Source organism: Giraffa tippelskirchi, chromosome X (genome assembly GCF_054371585.1).
Source record: "Giraffa tippelskirchi isolate mGirTip1 chromosome X, T2T-mGirTip1v1.2.pri, whole genome shotgun sequence".
In the NCBI taxonomy this organism is placed as follows: domain Eukaryota; kingdom Metazoa; phylum Chordata; class Mammalia; order Artiodactyla; family Giraffidae; genus Giraffa; species Giraffa tippelskirchi.
The window spans coordinates 21,520,443-21,534,349 of record NC_137289.1 but is presented as its reverse complement, the minus strand read 5'-3'; the positions used below and the strand labels follow the sequence as shown (position 1 = coordinate 21,534,349).

General features: G+C 46.6%; 1 long non-coding RNA gene across 1 annotated transcript in view; it reads right to left on the bottom strand.

The window, feature by feature from the left end:
* LOC145536975 (uncharacterized) overlaps window positions 1–13,907 on the bottom strand; it is a 411,144-nt gene that overhangs the window by 41,520 nt on the left and 355,717 nt on the right. The window contains exons 155-160 of the long non-coding RNA XR_014076109.1: window positions 13,510–13,820; window positions 11,201–11,511; window positions 8,892–9,202; window positions 6,583–6,893; window positions 4,273–4,583; window positions 1,963–2,273 (exon numbers count right to left, since the gene is read on the bottom strand). This is a non-coding gene — a long non-coding RNA (uncharacterized LOC145536975). The remainder of the gene's footprint in view (window positions 1–1,962; window positions 2,274–4,272; window positions 4,584–6,582; window positions 6,894–8,891; window positions 9,203–11,200; window positions 11,512–13,509; window positions 13,821–13,907) is intronic.

Here is a 13,907-nt window from a genome sequence, read left to right as displayed (position 1 = left end):
TATGGCTGACTTGTATTTGACTCAATTCAGAGAAACCTGGTTATATTTCTACATTTTCTTTTTGGTTTCCATTGGACAAAGGTACCCAACTTTATCACTCATCTTCTGTTTTCCAGATTTCAATTTTTACTTGATCCCTTCTTTTTTTTTTTTTTATCTCCAGCATTTTTTCAAACTATCAAACTGTTTGGAGGCATCAAGTGGCAAACCTCTGGCATCCATGCGTAAGACACAAAAGAAATTGACTATACCTAAGGACTTGCCAAACCTAGGCAACAGGCCACATGTTTATTATCTTGTCTCACTCAGATGGTAAAGCATCCGCCTGCAATGCAAGAGACCCAGGTTTGATCCACGGGTCAGGAAGATTCCCTGGAAAAGGTCCTGGCTATGCACTCCAGTATTCTGGCCTGGAGAATTCAATGGACAAGAGGAGCCTGGTGGGTCTAAAGAGTCCGTGGGGTCCAAAGAGTCAGGCACAACTGAGGGAATAACACACACACTTCCCAAATTTGCTGGAGTCTTCATATTCTAGGCTTTGTGTGTTGAGTTGAAGAAGCCATTTGGTGAAGCTCTAGGATGACCCAGATACTTCTCATGACTGAATGCAGACAATGCCCTACTTGTAATCATACACTCTTACATGGCTATCAATTCCAATCAGATGGCACACGTGACTTTGTCTCATACTATCATCATATATAATTGGAAAAAAACAAGTATTTTCCATCTCATAAATGGCCTTAGCTAGAGTGCAGTTCAGTAGCTCAGTCGTGTCCAACTCTTTGCAACCCCACGGACTGCAGCACGCCAGGCTTTCCTTTCCATCACCAACTCCCAGAGCTTGCTCCAACTCATGTCCGTGGAGTCAGTGATGCCATCCACCCATCTCATCCTCTGTCATCCCCTTCTCTTCCCACTTTCAGTCTTTCCCGCTATCAAGGTCTTGTCAAGTGAGTCAGTTCTTCGTATCAGACGACCAAAATATAGGAGTTTCAGCTTCAGCATCAGTCCCTCCAATGTATATTCGGGGTAGATTTCCTTTAGGATGGACTGGTTGGATCTCTGTGCAGTCCAAGGGACTCTCAAGAGTCTCCTGCCACACCACAGCTCAAAAGCATCAATGCTTTGATGCTCACCTGTCCTTATATTCCAACTCTCACATCCATGCATGCCTGCCAGAAAAACCATTGCTTTGACCAGACGGACCTTTGTTGGCAAAGAAATGTCTCTGTTTTTTAATATGCTGTCTAGGTTGCTCATAGCTTTACTTCCAAGGAGCAAGCGTCTTTTAATTTCATGGCTGCAGTCACCATCTGCAGTGATTTTGGAGTCCCCCCAAATAAAGTAAAGTACAGCAGTTTGCTTTCCATCTTAAAGCACAGGAAGGAAATAATGCTATCCTCCCTGGCAGGCTGCAGTCCATAGCGTCGCACAGAGTCTGACATGACTCAAGAGACTTAGCACACACCAACCCCAAAGCCAGGTCTTTGCCCCGCTCCCCTGCAAGAACTGAGATAACATCAGCGTCAGGTCAGGACAAAGGTATTGACCCTGGGCTTTAGAGTGAACCTGCAAAGACACAGAAGTTCGCAGCTGGTGGGTGGGTTCAGACAATGTAGGCCTTCCACTACATTTGTGATTTTCATCCACTTGAGCATCTGCAGGCTCCTAGAAAATATTCTGACTCAAACCAGCAAGTCAGTGTATTCCCATTCCTTCCATACAGGTCCTTCTTGCTCCAAGCCATGGTACTTTATTTAGACTTTTGGTCACCCTCAACTTCGTCAATGGCATCACCTATTTAAGGTACTTGGCATTAGGCCAGTCCATTGCACTCTGTCACTCCTGTCACAATGGGCCCAGGCCCTACAAAGGGCAGATTCACAAGACAAGTGCCCCCATTTTCAGTGCTTGGCTCTAAGGCCCACCACAATGTTAGGAAACTGAGGCCCCGCTTACCTCCTTCCTGTGACTGGACTTCCTGGCAGCAGCTGGAGGGCTCCGTGGTCCTGGGCCCTCACTGATCAGACACTAAGCCTAGAACCTGACTGTCCACCGATCCTGCCAGATCACACAGAAAAGGTTGAGGGCCAGGCTTGAGTTCAGGTTCTGTTGTTCCTAAGTTGATCTGACCGGCCTCCACTGCTAGGCCTCGCAAGGAAGAGCAGCTCACAGCTTTGGCCTGATCAAACTGTTTCCGCACGATGGCAGTGCTGTCCCAGAAGAGAGACATCTTGTTTCAACCATTCTTCTGCCTCTGCCCTTTGAACCTGAAAAAGACACCATAAACAGACAGACACCAGGAAATATGGCTGACTTGTATTTGACTCAATTCAGAGAAACCTGGTTATATTTCTACATTTTCTTTTTGGTTTCCATTGGACAAAGGTACCCAACTTTATCACTCATCTTCTGTTTTCCAGATTTCAATTTTTACTTGATCCCTTCTTTTTTTTTTTTTTATCTCCAGCATTTTTTCAAACTATCAAACTGTTTGGAGGCATCAAGTGGCAAACCTCTGGCATCCATGCGTAAGACACAAAAGAAATTGACTATACCTAAGGACTTGCCAAACCTAGGCAACAGGCCACATGTTTATTATCTTGTCTCACTCAGATGGTAAAGCATCCGCCTGCAATGCAAGAGACCCAGGTTTGATCCACGGGTCAGGAAGATTCCCTGGAAAAGGTCCTGGCTATGCACTCCAGTATTCTGGCCTGGAGAATTCAATGGACAAGAGGAGCCTGGTGGGTCTAAAGAGTCCGTGGGGTCCAAAGAGTCAGGCACAACTGAGGGAATAACACACACACTTCCCAAATTTGCTGGAGTCTTCATATTCTAGGCTTTGTGTGTTGAGTTGAAGAAGCCATTTGGTGAAGCTCTAGGATGACCCAGATACTTCTCATGACTGAATGCAGACAATGCCCTACTTGTAATCATACACTCTTACATGGCTATCAATTCCAATCAGATGGCACACGTGACTTTGTCTCATACTATCATCATATATAATTGGAAAAAAACAAGTATTTTCCATCTCATAAATGGCCTTAGCTAGAGTGCAGTTCAGTAGCTCAGTCGTGTCCAACTCTTTGCAACCCCACGGACTGCAGCACGCCAGGCTTTCCTTTCCATCACCAACTCCCAGAGCTTGCTCCAACTCATGTCCGTGGAGTCAGTGATGCCATCCACCCATCTCATCCTCTGTCATCCCCTTCTCTTCCCACTTTCAGTCTTTCCCGCTATCAAGGTCTTGTCAAGTGAGTCAGTTCTTCGTATCAGACGACCAAAATATAGGAGTTTCAGCTTCAGCATCAGTCCCTCCAATGTATATTTGGGGTAGATTTCCTTTAGGATGGACTGGTTGGATCTCTGTGCAGTCCAAGGGACTCTCAAGAGTCTCCTGCCACACCACAGCTCAAAAGCATCAATGCTTTGATGCTCACCTGTCCTTATATTCCAACTCTCACATCCATGCATGCCTGCCAGAAAAACCATTGCTTTGACCAGACGGACCTTTGTTGGCAAAGAAATGTCTCTGTTTTTTAATATGCTGTCTAGGTTGCTCATAGCTTTACTTCCATGGAGCAAGCGTCTTTTAATTTCATGGCTGCAGTCACCATCTGCAGTGATTTTGGAGTCCCCCAAAATAAAGTAAAGTACAGCAGTTTGCTTTCCATCTTAAAGCACAGGAAGGAAATAATGCTATCCTCCCTGGCAGGCTGCAGTCCATAGCGTCGCACAGAGTCTGACATGACTCAAGAGACTTAGCACACACCAACCCCAAAGCCAGGTCTTTGCCCCGCTCCCCTGCAAGAACTGAGATAACATCAGCGTCAGGTCAGGACAAAGGTATTGACCCTGGGCTTTAGAGTGAACCTGCAAAGACACAGAAGTTCGCAGCTGGTGGGTGGGTTCAGACAATGTAGGCCTTCCACTACATTTGTGATTTTCATCCACTTGAGCATCTGCAGGCTCCTAGAAAATATTCTGACTCAAACCAGCAAGTCAGTGTATTCCCATTCCTTCCATACAGGTCCTTCTTGCTCCAAGCCATGGTACTTTATTTAGACTTTTGGTCACCCTCAACTTCGTCAATGGCATCACCTATTTAAGGTACTTGGCATTAGGCCAGTCCATTGCACTCTGTCACTCCTGTCACAATGGGCCCAGGCCCTACAAAGGGCAGATTCACAAGACAAGTGCCCCCATTTTCAGTGCTTGGCTCTAAGGCCCACCACAATGTTAGGAAACTGAGGCCCCGCTTACCTCCTTCCTGTGACTGGACTTCCTGGCAGCAGCTGGAGGGCTCCGTGGTCCTGGGCCCTCACTGATCAGACACTAAGCCTAGAACCTGACTGTCCACCGATCCTGCCAGATCACACAGAAAAGGTTGAGGGCCAGGCTTGAGTTCAGGTTCTGTTGTTCCTAAGTTGATCTGACCGGCCTCCACTGCTAGGCCTCGCAAGGAAGAGCAGCTCACAGCTTTGGCCTGATCAAACTGTTTCCGCACGATGGCAGTGCTGTCCCAGAAGAGAGACATCTTGTTTCAACCATTCTTCTGCCTCTGCCCTTTGAACCTGAAAAAGACACCATAAACAGACAGACACCAGGAAATATGGCTGACTTGTATTTGACTCAATTCAGAGAAACCTGGTTATATTTCTACATTTTCTTTTTGGTTTCCATTGGACAAAGGTACCCAACTTTATCACTCATCTTCTGTTTTCCAGATTTCAATTTTTACTTGATCCCTTCTTTTTTTTTTTTTTATCTCCAGCATTTTTTCAAACTATCAAACTGTTTGGAGGCATCAAGTGGCAAACCTCTGGCATCCATGCGTAAGACACAAAAGAAATTGACTATACCTAAGGACTTGCCAAACCTAGGCAACAGGCCACATGTTTATTATCTTGTCTCACTCAGATGGTAAAGCATCCGCCTGCAATGCAAGAGACCCAGGTTTGATCCACGGGTCAGGAAGATTCCCTGGAAAAGGTCCTGGCTATGCACTCCAGTATTCTGGCCTGGAGAATTCAATGGACAAGAGGAGCCTGGTGGGTCTAAAGAGTCCGTGGGGTCCAAAGAGTCAGGCACAACTGAGGGAATAACACACACACTTCCCAAATTTGCTGGAGTCTTCATATTCTAGGCTTTGTGTGTTGAGTTGAAGAAGCCATTTGGTGAAGCTCTAGGATGACCCAGATACTTCTCATGACTGAATGCAGACAATGCCCTACTTGTAATCATACACTCTTACATGGCTATCAATTCCAATCAGATGGCACACGTGACTTTGTCTCATACTATCATCATATATAATTGGAAAAAAACAAGTATTTTCCATCTCATAAATGGCCTTAGCTAGAGTGCAGTTCAGTAGCTCAGTCGTGTCCAACTCTTTGCAACCCCACGGACTGCAGCACGCCAGGCTTTCCTTTCCATCACCAACTCCCAGAGCTTGCTCCAACTCATGTCCGTGGAGTCAGTGATGCCATCCACCCATCTCATCCTCTGTCATCCCCTTCTCTTCCCACTTTCAGTCTTTCCCGCTATCAAGGTCTTGTCAAGTGAGTCAGTTCTTCGTATCAGACGACCAAAATATAGGAGTTTCAGCTTCAGCATCAGTCCCTCCAATGTATATTCGGGGTAGATTTCCTTTAGGATGGACTGGTTGGATCTCTGTGCAGTCCAAGGGACTCTCAAGAGTCTCCTGCCACACCACAGCTCAAAAGCATCAATGCTTTGATGCTCACCTGTCCTTATATTCCAACTCTCACATCCATGCATGCCTGCCAGAAAAACCATTGCTTTGACCAGACGGACCTTTGTTGGCAAAGAAATGTCTCTGTTTTTTAATATGCTGTCTAGGTTGCTCATAGCTTTACTTCCAAGGAGCAAGCGTCTTTTAATTTCATGGCTGCAGTCACCATCTGCAGTGATTTTGGAGTCCCCCCAAATAAAGTAAAGTACAGCAGTTTGCTTTCCATCTTAAAGCACAGGAAGGAAATAATGCTATCCTCCCTGGCAGGCTGCAGTCCATAGCGTCGCACAGAGTCTGACATGACTCAAGAGACTTAGCACACACCAACCCCAAAGCCAGGTCTTTGCCCCGCTCCCCTGCAAGAACTGAGATAACATCAGCGTCAGGTCAGGACAAAGGTATTGACCCTGGGCTTTAGAGTGAACCTGCAAAGACACAGAAGTTCGCAGCTGGTGGGTGGGTTCAGACAATGTAGGCCTTCCACTACATTTGTGATTTTCATCCACTTGAGCATCTGCAGGCTCCTAGAAAATATTCTGACTCAAACCAGCAAGTCAGTGTATTCCCATTCCTTCCATACAGGTCCTTCTTGCTCCAAGCCATGGTACTTTATTTAGACTTTTGGTCACCCTCAACTTCGTCAATGGCATCACCTATTTAAGGTACTTGGCATTAGGCCAGTCCATTGCACTCTGTCACTCCTGTCACAATGGGCCCAGGCCCTACAAAGGGCAGATTCACAAGACAAGTGCCCCCATTTTCAGTGCTTGGCTCTAAGGCCCACCACAATGTTAGGAAACTGAGGCCCCGCTTACCTCCTTCCTGTGACTGGACTTCCTGGCAGCAGCTGGAGGGCTCCGTGGTCCTGGGCCCTCACTGATCAGACACTAAGCCTAGAACCTGACTGTCCACCGATCCTGCCAGATCACACAGAAAAGGTTGAGGGCCAGGCTTGAGTTCAGGTTCTGTTGTTCCTAAGTTGATCTGACCGGCCTCCACTGCTAGGCCTCGCAAGGAAGAGCAGCTCACAGCTTTGGCCTGATCAAACTGTTTCCGCACGATGGCAGTGCTGTCCCAGAAGAGAGACATCTTGTTTCAACCATTCTTCTGCCTCTGCCCTTTGAACCTGAAAAAGACACCATAAACAGACAGACACCAGGAAATATGGCTGACTTGTATTTGACTCAATTCAGAGAAACCTGGTTATATTTCTACATTTTCTTTTTGGTTTCCATTGGACAAAGGTACCCAACTTTATCACTCATCTTCTGTTTTCCAGATTTCAATTTTTACTTGATCCCTTCTTTTTTTTTTTTTATCTCCAGCATTTTTTCAAACTATCAAACTGTTTGGAGGCATCAAGTGGCAAACCTCTGGCATCCATGCGTAAGACACAAAAGAAATTGACTATACCTAAGGACTTGCCAAACCTAGGCAACAGGCCACATGTTTATTATCTTGTCTCACTCAGATGGTAAAGCATCCGCCTGCAATGCAAGAGACCCAGGTTTGATCCACGGGTCAGGAAGATTCCCTGGAAAAGGTCCTGGCTATGCACTCCAGTATTCTGGCCTGGAGAATTCAATGGACAAGAGGAGCCTGGTGGGTCTAAAGAGTCCGTGGGGTCCAAAGAGTCAGGCACAACTGAGGGAATAACACACACACTTCCCAAATTTGCTGGAGTCTTCATATTCTAGGCTTTGTGTGTTGAGTTGAAGAAGCCATTTGGTGAAGCTCTAGGGTGACCCAGATACTTCTCATGACTGAATGCAGACAATGCCCTACTTGTAATCATACACTCTTACATGGCTATCAATTCCAATCAGATGGCACACGTGACTTTGTCTCATACTATCATCATACATAATTGGAAAAAAACAAGTATTTTCCATCTCATAAATGGCCTTAGCTAGAGTGCAGTTCAGTAGCTCAGTCGTGTCCAACTCTTTGCAACCCCACGGACTGCAGCACGCCAGGCTTTCCTTTCCATCACCAACTCCCAGAGCTTGCTCCAACTCATGTCCGTGGAGTCAGTGATGCCATCCACCCATCTCATCCTCTGTCATCCCCTTCTCTTCCCACTTTCAGTCTTTCCCGCTATCAAGGTCTTGTCAAGTGAGTCAGTTCTTCGTATCAGACGACCAAAATATAGGAGTTTCAGCTTCAGCATGAGTCCCTCCAATGTATATTCGGGGTAGATTTCCTTTAGGATGGACTGGTTGGATCTCTGTGCAGTCCAAGGGACTCTCAAGAGTCTCCTGCCACACCACAGCTCAAAAGCATCAATGCTTTGATGCTCACCTGTCCTTATATTCCAACTCTCACATCCATGCATGCCTGCCAGAAAAACCATTGCTTTGACCAGACGGACCTTTGTTGGCAAAGAAATGTCTCTGTTTTTTAATATGCTGTCTAGGTTGCTCATAGCTTTACTTCCAAGGAGCAAGCGTCTTTTAATTTCATGGCTGCAGTCACCATCTGCAGTGATTTTGGAGTCCCCCAAAATAAAGTAAAGTACAGCAGTTTGCTTTCCATCTTAAAGCACAGGAAGGAAATAATGCTATCCTCCCTGGCAGGCTGCAGTCCATAGCGTCGCACAGAGTCTGACATGACTCAAGAGACTTAGCACACACCAACCCCAAAGCCAGGTCTTTGCCCCGCTCCCCTGCAAGAACTGAGATAACATCAGCGTCAGGTCAGGACAAAGGTATTGACCCTGGGCTTTAGAGTGAACCTGCAAAGACACAGAAGTTCGCAGCTGGTGGGTGGGTTCAGACAATGTAGGCCTTCCACTACATTTGTGATTTTCATCCACTTGAGCATCTGCAGGCTCCTAGAAAATATTCTGACTCAAACCAGCAAGTCAGTGTATTCCCATTCCTTCCATACAGGTCCTTCTTGCTCCAAGCCATGGTACTTTATTTAGACTTTTGGTCACCCTCAACTTCGTCAATGGCATCACCTATTTAAGGTACTTGGCATTAGGCCAGTCCATTGCACTCTGTCACTCCTGTCACAATGGGCCCAGGCCCTACAAAGGGCAGATTCACAAGACAAGTGCCCCCATTTTCAGTGCTTGGCTCTAAGGCCCACCACAATGTTAGGAAACTGAGGCCCCGCTTACCTCCTTCCTGTGACTGGACTTCCTGGCAGCAGCTGGAGGGCTCCGTGGTCCTGGGCCCTCACTGATCAGAGACTAAGCCTAGAACCTGACTGTCCACCGATCCTGCCAGATCACACAGAAAAGGTTGAGGGCCAGGCTTGAGTTCAGGTTCTGTTGTTCCTAAGTTGATCTGACCGGCCTCCACTGCTAGGCCTCGCAAGGAAGAGCAGCTCACAGCTTTGGCCTGATCAAACTGTTTCCGCACGATGGCAGTGCTGTCCCAGAAGAGAGACATCTTGTTTCAACCATTCTTCTGCCTCTGCCCTTTGAACCTGAAAAAGACACCATAAACAGACAGACACCAGGAAATATGGCTGACTTGTATTTGACTCAATTCAGAGAAACCTGGTTATATTTCTACATTTTCTTTTTGGTTTCCATTGGACAAAGGTACCCAACTTTATCACTCATCTTCTGTTTTCCAGATTTCAATTTTTACTTGATCCCTTCTTTTTTTTTTTTTATCTCCAGCATTTTTTCAAACTATCAAACTGTTTGGAGGCATCAAGTGGCAAACCTCTGGCATCCATGCGTAAGACACAAAAGAAATTGACTATACCTAAGGACTTGCCAAACCTAGGCAACAGGCCACATGTTTATTATCTTGTCTCACTCAGATGGTAAAGCATCCGCCTGCAATGCAAGAGACCCAGGTTTGATCCACGGGTCAGGAAGATTCCCTGGAAAAGGTCCTGGCTATGCACTCCAGTATTCTGGCCTGGAGAATTCAATGGACAAGAGGAGCCTGGTGGGTCTAAAGAGTCCGTGGGGTCCAAAGAGTCAGGCACAACTGAGGGAATAACACACACACTTCCCAAAATTGCTGGAGTCTTCATATTCTAGGCTTTGTGTGTTGAGTTGAAGAAGCCATTTGGTGAAGCTCTAGGGTGACCCAGATACTTCTCATGACTGAATGCAGACAATGCCCTACTTGTAATCATACACTCTTACATGGCTATCAATTCCAATCAGATGGCACACGTGACTTTGTCTCATACTATCATCATATATAATTGGAAAAAAACAAGTATTTTCCATCTCATAAATGGCCTTAGCTAGAGTGCAGTTCAGTAGCTCAGTCGTGTCCAACTCTTTGCAACCCCACGGACTGCAGCACGCCAGGCTTTCCTTTCCATCACCAACTCCCAGAGCTTGCTCCAACTCATGTCCGTGGAGTCAGTGATGCCATCCACCCATCTCATCCTCTGTCATCCCCTTCTCTTCCCACTTTCAGTCTTTCCCGCTATCAAGGTCTTGTCAAGTGAGTCAGTTCTTCGTATCAGACGACCAAAATATAGGAGTTTCAGCTTCAGCATCAGTCCCTCCAATGTATATTCGGGGTAGATTTCCTTTAGGATGGACTGGTTGGATCTCTGTGCAGTCCAAGGGACTCTCAAGAGTCTCCTGCCACACCACAGCTCAAAAGCATCAATGCTTTGATGCTCACCTGTCCTTATATTCCAACTCTCACATCCATGCATGCCTGCCAGAAAAACCATTGCTTTGACCCGACGGACCTTTGTTGGCAAAGAAATGTCTCTGTTTTTTAATATGCTGTCTAGGTTGCTCATAGCTTTACTTCCAAGGAGCAAGCGTCTTTTAATTTCATGGCTGCAGTCACCATCTGCAGTGATTTTGGAGTCCCCCAAAATAAAGTAAAGTACAGCAGTTTGCTTTCCATCTTAAAGCACAGGAAGGAAATAATGCTATCCTCCCTGGCAGGCTGCAGTCCATAGCGTCGCACAGAGTCTGACATGACTCAAGAGACTTAGCACACACCAACCCCAAAGCCAGGTCTTTGCCCCGCTCCCCTGCAAGAACTGAGATAACATCAGCGTCAGGTCAGGACAAAGGTATTGACCCTGGGCTTTAGAGTGAACCTGCAAAGACACAGAAGTTCGCAGCTGGTGGGTGGGTTCAGACAATGTAGGCCTTCCACTACATTTGTGATTTTCATCCACTTGAGCATCTGCAGGCTCCTAGAAAATATTCTGACTCAAACCAGCAAGTCAGTGTATTCCCATTCCTTCCATACAGGTCCTTCTCGCTCCAAGCCATGGTACTTTATTTAGACTTTTGGTCACCCTCAACTTCGTCAATGGCATCACCTATTTAAGGTACTTGGCATTAGGCCAGTCCATTGCACTCTGTCACTCCTGTCACAATGGGCCCAGGCCCTACAAAGGGCAGATTCACAAGACAAGTGCCCCCATTTTCAGTGCTTGGCTCTAAGGCCCACCACAATGTTAGGAAACTGAGGCCCCGCTTACCTCCTTCCTGTGACTGGACTTCCTGGCAGCAGCTGGAGGGCTCCGTGGTCCTGGGCCCTCACTGATCAGACACTAAGCCTAGAACCTGACTGTCCACCGATCCTGCCAGATCACACAGAAAAGGTTGAGGGCCAGGCTTGAGTTCAGGTTCTGTTGTTCCTAAGTTGATCTGACCGGCCTCCACTGCTAGGCCTCGCAAGGAAGAGCAGCTCACAGCTTTGGCCTGATCAAACTGTTTCCGCACGATGGCAGTGCTGTCCCAGAAGAGAGACATCTTGTTTCAACCATTCTTCTGCCTCTGCCCTTTGAACCTGAAAAAGACACCATAAACAGACAGACACCAGGAAATATGGCTGACTTGTATTTGACTCAATTCAGAGAAACCTGGTTATATTTCTACATTTTCTTTTTGGTTTCCATTGGACAAAGGTACCCAACTTTATCACTCATCTTCTGTTTTCCAGATTTCAATTTTTACTTGATCCCTTCTTTTTTTTTTTTTATCTCCAGCATTTTTTCAAACTATCAAACTGTTTGGAGGCATCAAGTGGCAAACCTCTGGCATCCATGCGTAAGACACAAAAGAAATTGACTATACCTAAGGACTTGCCAAACCTAGGCAACAGGCCACATGTTTATTATCTTGTCTCACTCAGATGGTAAAGCATCCGCCTGCAATGCAAGAGACCCAGGTTTGATCCACGGGTCAGGAAGATTCCCTGGAAAAGGTCCTGGCTATGCACTCCAGTATTCTGGCCTGGAGAATTCAATGGACAAGAGGAGCCTGGTGGGTCTAAAGAGTCCGTGGGGTCCAAAGAGTCAGGCACAACTGAGGGAATAACACACACACTTCCCAAAATTGCTGGAGTCTTCATATTCTAGGCTTTGTGTGTTGAGTTGAAGAAGCCATTTGGTGAAGCTCTAGGGTGACCCAGATACTTCTCATGACTGAATGCAGACAATGCCCTACTTGTAATCATACACTCTTACATGGCTATCAATTCCAATCAGATGGCACACGTGACTTTGTCTCATACTATCATCATATATAATTGGAAAAAAACAAGTATTTTCCATCTCATAAATGGCCTTAGCTAGAGTGCAGTTCAGTAGCTCAGTCGTGTCCAACTCTTTGCAACCCCACGGACTGCAGCACGCCAGGCTTTCCTTTCCATCACCAACTCCCAGAGCTTGCTCCAACTCATGTCCGTGGAGTCAGTGATGCCATCCACCCATCTCATCCTCTGTCATCCCCTTCTCTTCCCACTTTCAGTCTTTCCCGCTATCAAGGTCTTGTCAAGTGAGTCAGTTCTTCGTATCAGACGACCAAAATATAGGAGTTTCAGCTTCAGCATCAGTCCCTCCAATGTATATTCGGGGTAGATTTCCTTTAGGATGGACTGGTTGGATCTCTGTGCAGTCCAAGGGACTCTCAAGAGTCTCCTGCCACACCACAGCTCAAAAGCATCAATGCTTTGATGCTCACCTGTCCTTATATTCCAACTCTCACATCCATGCATGCCTGCCAGAAAAACCATTGCTTTGACCCGACGGACCTTTGTTGGCAAAGAAATGTCTCTGTTTTTTAATATGCTGTCTAGGTTGCTCATAGCTTTACTTCCAAGGAGCAAGCGTCTTTTAATTTCATGGCTGCAGTCACCATCTGCAGTGATTTTGGAGTCCCCCAAAATAAAGTAAAGTACAGCAGTTTGCTTTCCATCTTAAAGCACAGGAAGGAAATAATGCTATCCTCCCTGGCAGGCTGCAGTCCATAGCGTCGCACAGAGTCTGACATGACTCAAGAGACTTAGCACACACCAACCCCAAAGCCAGGTCTTTGCCCCGCTCCCCTGCAAGAACTGAGATAACATCAGCGTCAGGTCAGGACAAAGGTATTGACCCTGGGCTTTAGAGTGAACCTGCAAAGACACAGAAGTTCGCAGCTGGTGGGTGGGTTCAGACAATGTAGGCCTTCCACTACATTTGTGATTTTCATCCACTTGAGCATCTGCAGGCTCCTAGAAAATATTCTGACTCAAACCAGCAAGTCAGTGTATTCCCATTCCTTCCATACAGGTCCTTCTCGCTCCAAGCCATGGTACTTTATTTAGACTTTTGGTCACCCTCAACTTCGTCAATGGCATCACCTATTTAAGGTACTTGGCATTAGGCCAGTCCATTGCACTCTGTCACTCCTGTCACAATGGGCCCAGGCCCTACAAAGGGCAGATTCACAAGACAAGTGCCCCCATTTTCAGTGCTTGGCTCTAAGGCCCACCACAATGTTAGGAAACTGAGGCCCCGCTTACCTCCTTCCTGTGACTGGACTTCCTGGCAGCAGCTGGAGGGCTCCGTGGTCCTGGGCCCTCACTGATCAGACACTAAGCCTAGAACCTGACTGTCCACCGATCCTGCCAGATCACACAGAAAAGGTTGAGGGCCAGGCTTGAGTTCAGGTTCTGTTGTTCCTAAGTTGATCTGACCGGCCTCCACTGCTAGGCCTCGCAAGGAAGAGCAGCTCACAGCTTTGGCCTGATCAAACTGTTTCCGCACGATGGCAGTGCTGTCCCAGAAGAGAGACATCTTGTTTCAACCATTCTTCTGCCTCTGCCCTTTGAACCTGAAAAAGACACCATAAACAGACAGACACCAGGAAATATGGCTGACTTGTATTTGACTCAATTCAGAGAAACCTGGTTATATTTCT